This window comes from Poeciliopsis prolifica, unplaced genomic scaffold (assembly GCF_027474105.1).
Source record: "Poeciliopsis prolifica strain line A6 unplaced genomic scaffold, Auburn_PproV2 SCAFFOLD129, whole genome shotgun sequence".
Lineage (NCBI taxonomy): Eukaryota > Metazoa > Chordata > Actinopteri > Cyprinodontiformes > Poeciliidae > Poeciliopsis > Poeciliopsis prolifica.
Window position 1 is genome coordinate 240,001 of NW_026562504.1, and position 5,937 is coordinate 245,937.

The window sequence follows — 5,937 nt, forward strand, 5'->3', positions numbered from 1 at the left end:
ATATTCACATTCTTGGGTTTTATTCAGTTTGTGACGCTGAAACTTAAGTGGCTTTTACTGGGATTTTTCATGGCCGCAAACGGGAGAAAAATCAAAGTCCATTTGTGAAGTTTTTTCTAAAAAGTGCGGCAGGAATTAGTCTTCAGGTCACCACCACAGAAATGCTCGTTTCTTGTTCTGATTGGGTTAATATTCAGGCTTTGACTGGACCGTTTGATGGATAATACGCTTTGAGAAGCTGTCAGCCTCTCACCTGCTTCACTCATTCAGGATAAACTGGAAACAAACATCAGAAGGAAAGATTAAAATAATAATCAACAGTTGGACTTCTACTCAAACGAATCGATTCTCTGACAATCAGCTGCATTTTATTTATAGTATCAGAGTAATGGGGTCTAAATCAGAGCAGATCATACTGGGAGGATGTATTTTTTGCAAAAATGAAAACAACAGATTTTATTGATCACAAAAATCCCCAAAGCTTCCCTGGAGTTTATGATGAAAGAATTAAAACATTTTAAATTGTCTGATTTTAGTTTGACTTTCAGTAAATCTGAATCAACTCATTTAAGAAATAAAACTGGTCTTTATTCCCCAACTCAACCTCTAACTTTGTTAAAGTGACGCTTCTGAGTTTCTGCCTCCCTCATGTCGTCCTTCCTGCCTGTCTGTCTGCATGACCTTTGACCCTCCGCCTCGCTTCCTGCCGTCTGTCTGTTCATCGAGGATTTATCGTCTGCTTTCCGCCTGCAGGTTCTGCTCTGGAGAAGAAAGGAGGAAGGATTTCACTGAGGCGCTGCAAGAGCTGAAGAAGAAGAACGGCCCCCTGGAGGTGGCTGGAGGTAAGTGCAGCGGGTTCATTCAGCCTCTTCATTTTGACCTTTCACCTCAGAAATGTTCAAAAAAACATTTCTGTCTGAAAAGTCAAAAATTAGGTAGAAAAAAATCTGAAAGAAAAAACAGATTTGTGAAAGTAATTTCTAAATTTCTGAGTTTAAGAACTTGAGCTAAAAAAAAAAAAGATTAAAAAAATAATCTCAGAAATTTACAAGAAAAAACTTGGAAATTTGTGATTTTTTTACATTTTAGTTTTAGTGGAAATTTACAACATTTTTTGCTTCCAATGACCCAACAGACTGTAGACTTTAGTTCAGTTTTGCTTTTTCCAGATAAAAATAAATGAATCAGCTTTTTGTTTTTTCTTTAAAAAATATATAATTTTTTCTCTTAATGGAACAAATTAAACCATGAATCTGAAACTGGTTAGGATTCATGGATTCAAATAAAATCTGTTACTTTTTCTGATTTTAACTTTTTTTTCTCTGAACAGAAATAATGAATAATAGAAAATATTTTCAAAAGTGTTTTTGTTTTAATCATCGGGGCCAGACTGATCCAGTCCCAGTTCTACCAGTTCAGCCCAGAAGCCCAGTCCAACCCCCAGTGTGACCTCTGACCTCTGCTCAGCCACAGATGTGCTGAGAAAGGATCAGTGAACTTCGCCAGGATGTTCAGAATAATTGATCGGCTCAGACATTTCCTGGGCTTCTTAATTATGGAAACTGAGTTATTTCAAGTTATTTTCAGGTTCCCTGTTGCGTATTCAGCGCTCCGTGAAGTTCTGGAGAACCTCGGGCCTTTGTGAGGCTGATCCAGTGAATCGCTCTGGACTGTGTTGGAGGGAAGGCGTGTTTCTCTCCAGAGATGTCGGCTGTAGGTCCAAACTCTTTTTGGGTTCGTCTGATCCTGGCAGACGGTTTCACCTCGTTAAATCAGACGCTAATGACGGGATTTCTGCTGCCACCTCTCCTCATGGCTCCAGCAGTCCTGGCTCTCTGCTTTCCCCATGCTGACGTACAGGAGGAAAAGCTGCCAAAAAGTTTAAAGTCTTCCCTTGATAGGAGGATTTGGCTCTTTTCTGGTTCCTTTTGGCAAGGCAGTAATGGACGTCTTAATGAGGACTGGCTTCAGTCCAACATCTACTTCAGAGACCAGAAGGAGCCGTTTTAGGGCATCGTGCATGCAAGATCCCGCCTCCAGCTTCCTGTTGGAGGGCAAAAAGCTGCTTGCTAACAATGGCTAGCTTTGGTTTTAGCTGTCAAGTTGTCAAAATAAAGCACTAAATCTTAAACGAATGCCTGATACATTAAATAAATACAAATGGAGTGTTTTGCTACTAATTGTAATCTAGCATTAATTGTAATGCTAGATATTACAATTAGATAAAGTTAGGAAAAAGTTTTGATTTAAAAAATAGTGAGGGAGCTATGCTAGCTGACTATGATAACTAACATTTAGATGTGCTGCAGAATTCGGTGCATCCCAGTTCAGCTAAAAAATAAAACCAACTGTGATTAAATTAGCTAATCTACCGTCGCTGTGTTAGCTTAGCGACTAGCAGCAGCAGCTGATCTTCCACTTATTAATAATCACAAAATAAACATTGAGCCTGAAAACATAAAACTGTCTCAGACTGAAGGTTCTGCTCTCTGTGTGGAAATGTTTTTTTGATGCTGAATCCTGAAACATGAAGTGATGTTGTCAGTCGCTATGCCAACAACTCTGTGAATGCTAGTGATTTTTAGCTCCTCTGTTGTTCTGCGTTATTTTTCCGTTGTGGCTCACTGAACTGATTTAATAAGGTTGATTTAACGGTTCTACTGCGACGAAATGTTTTGGCTGGAAAGGAAAAAAATCGTCTTTTCACGGCCGCGTGCGCGCGGCGTCGGCCGCGTGCTGGAAAATTCTGGATACAAACAATGATATTCTGCGGGTCTGTAGGCTCAGTGTGAAACATCTTGAACCCTAAACTGTTCTTATGCTCTAAAATGTTTTACTGTGAGGAGAGCATGTGCAGAATTATTTGTTTTCTCTTAAAATCAGTAAAATGACAACAACTTTTACACTGTCAGTTTCTGCAGGTTTTAGAGGAAACGTGTTTCTTTGAGCAGAGCGAAGGAGAATCGCTGCAGACCACACACTCTCAGACCTGCTGCTGGGTGAAGCGTCTCCATCTTCTCTGGGTTTTTACATCTGGAAATAAGCTGCTGCTCGGTGCTGCCTGCAGATCCTCAAATGTTCTGCTGCCTAATGAACTCTGAAGCCTCTCAGCTCTGGCTGAGCTTCACGTTTTGCAGCTGCTGGACTGATGGAGGCCTTCACTCCTTGTTCCTCATCCTCAGATCCCTGGAGAGGAGACAGTAACGCTGTGGGCCAACCAACTTAAGCTGCTGCAGATTTCCCACTTATTTTTGTTCTAAAGAAAAGTTCTCATTTAGCGCCTAACGTCTGCAAACTGGATGAGATAATAAAGCTGATGAACAGAAACGGAGCTGAATCCTGTAGATGTTAGAAAGTTTCAGCAAACATTTCAAAATATGATATTAATAATAAAAATAATAATAATGATATTCTATTTATCTGCTATATGTAGCAGTTTATTCTACACTTAAATTTACACTAAAATCTTTAGAGGTGATTTATGCTGCTTCCTGTAGCAGGTTAGCATCGGTCTGTGGCCTAAACAAAACCTGTTCATCACATGTTTTACACTAAATCATGTAAGTTGTTCCAAGGTCTCTGTCACTTTAAATCCAAGCAAGCTGCTGCAGGCCACGCCTCCAACCCCACATTTTCACTCACACAAGAAAACGGCTGCAAACAAATGCAAAATAATACAACTGCACAGCTTTGAAGAGTATTAGTGGAGCCTCCTGCACAACCAACCAGAATACATCAAGTTAACAACAAAATGCTTGTCTTTTCAGCAGCCATTGTACAGCGAATAAATCTGCTGATGGGCTGGGTTGCTAGATAACAGCGTAGTGTCTGCCGATTGCGACTAGGAACATTTGGAGGAATCTGAATCGGCTCATTTTCCAGACACAACCAGAACATGAACTTGCTGCCAAACAGTAGTTGAGTAATTTTTATTATATTTTGTTTATTTAATCTGTTTTTAGAAACAGTTCAAACCCAAATAGAAAAACAAAACATAAAAGTGTGAATTTAGCAAATCAGTTTCCCTTAAATAATCTTTACTTTGGTGTCTTGATCCCAGTTGGAACGCGAGTCAAACAGTGTCGGCGTTTTGCTGCAGCTCTGACTTCCTGTGTCGGTTCTCCTCTCAGCTCTTCTGACCGGAGGATTCGGTCTGCCCGCCAAGTACGTGATCCACTGCAACAGTCCAGCTGGGCTCCGAGAAATGCGAGGAATGCTGGAGAAGACGGTGAAGAACTGCCTGGCGTGGCAGACGAGAAGAAACTCAAGTCTGTGGCCTTCCCCTCCATCGGCAGCGGAAGGTAGGAACCGCGAGAGCCTGATGCTGCCCTCGGACAGCAGCATCACTGCTGCAGGAAGCTGCATGATGCTGCATTACGTTGCATGATGCTGCAGGAAGCTGCATTATGTTGCATGATGCTGCATTATATTGCATGATGCTGCACATTGTTAGATATGAAATAATAATTTGATCAGTTTTTCTGTACATTAAAACTTATTGAGTAAAAATACGCTGAAGTATTTCTTCTCTACTAGAATATAATTTTGATAACTGCCTCCTCTTGTGTCTATGCTTTTTGGTTAATTGGAAACAGACCTGAGATGATGAAGATAATAATTCATTATTATTATAACTGCTGGTTATGTAACATTTCCAACAGCACATTTAGCTTTAGATAAAGTCTGGCTGCCTGCTGATTAGTTTGTGTTTATTCACAGTCTTGGTTTTATTCATGTTCATTTGGTAAAATATTTCCTCTGCAGTTTTAATGTTGGGATTTTCCTGCAGGAACGGTTTTCCCAAGCAGACGGCGGCCCAGCTGATCCTCAAGGCATCTCCAGCTACTTCGTGGCCACCATGTCTTCCACCATCAAGACGGTCTACTTCGTTCTGTTCGACAGCGAGAGCATCGGCATCTACGTCCAGGAAATGGCCAAACTGGAAACCAGTTAGGGACTGGCCGCTCGCTCTGCTCGTCCCTCTGCTTTCTGTTTTCTGTTGGAGAGAGGAAGACGTGTGCCGAGTTAGAAATGAAGAAAATCACAAGAAGAAGAAGAAGAAGTGTAAAGGCCGGGTTTTGCATCATGTTTGTATGTTTCCTCTATAGTTTTATTCCTTAGTTACTCGTCACCTCTGGTGTTTAACTGTAGATGTGCGCTTTTCTTTTTCTAAGATCTTTTTACTCAGACAGTGCAGCACAACATGAAACCAACAATTCCCATTTAGTGTTCAGGATATCAATCTGAATCCAGTAAAATCGGGGCGTTTGGACGATACGGGTCGGTGCATGTGAGGCAGTAAAATCGGCTCTTCCTGTTGAGTTTCGGTTCACTTTAACGTGTCGTAGTTTTGGGTTTGGAGCGTCTGTCGTACTGTAAAAAGAAAACTGAAAGCTTTGTTCCGTCTTTAGGAGACTCCAGTATCGTGTTCTAGAACCAGTTCTTGTGTTGTGTTGCTAATTTCACTTTTCTTGCCTTTTGTTTAGACAGGTAAGTATTTTCTCTGTGCACTGCAAAAAACATAGAAGTTGTTCCAAGCAGCGTAAATTCATCTGTTTCTGGCTGAAACTGGAGGTTTTTGCAGAACGCCTTTTGTTTCTCTTCGTGTTCCTATAAGTGTTCATATAGCTAGGAGTGTTTGTGAAACATTATGGACAAATATTAAACTGTAACAAAATTTTATTTGTTTTAATTTTCCGTGATTATAAATGGCACAAAGAGTTGGAAGAAAAAAAGTCGTGTAAGATTGTTTTGTGTGTGTGTTCCTGTTTTTGTTAAGCCATAAAAGATATTACTGCTGCAACCGCTGCTGTTGCCACCAGGGGGCGCACAGTCACCACACATGGGCCTGTCAGCCATGTTTGTTTGACACCACATGGATCAGATTGGAGAGCGAAGGACAGACAGAGAGAGACAGAGAGAGAGAAAGACAGGAAG

The 5,937-nt window shown here is 40.9% G+C and overlaps 1 pseudogene; it reads left to right on the top strand.

The window, feature by feature from the left end:
• Nucleotides 1-5,318, top strand: part of LOC129355299 (core histone macro-H2A.1-like) — a 26,676-nt pseudogene extending 21,358 nt beyond the window's left edge.
• Nucleotides 5,319-5,937: the final 619 nt, after the last annotated feature.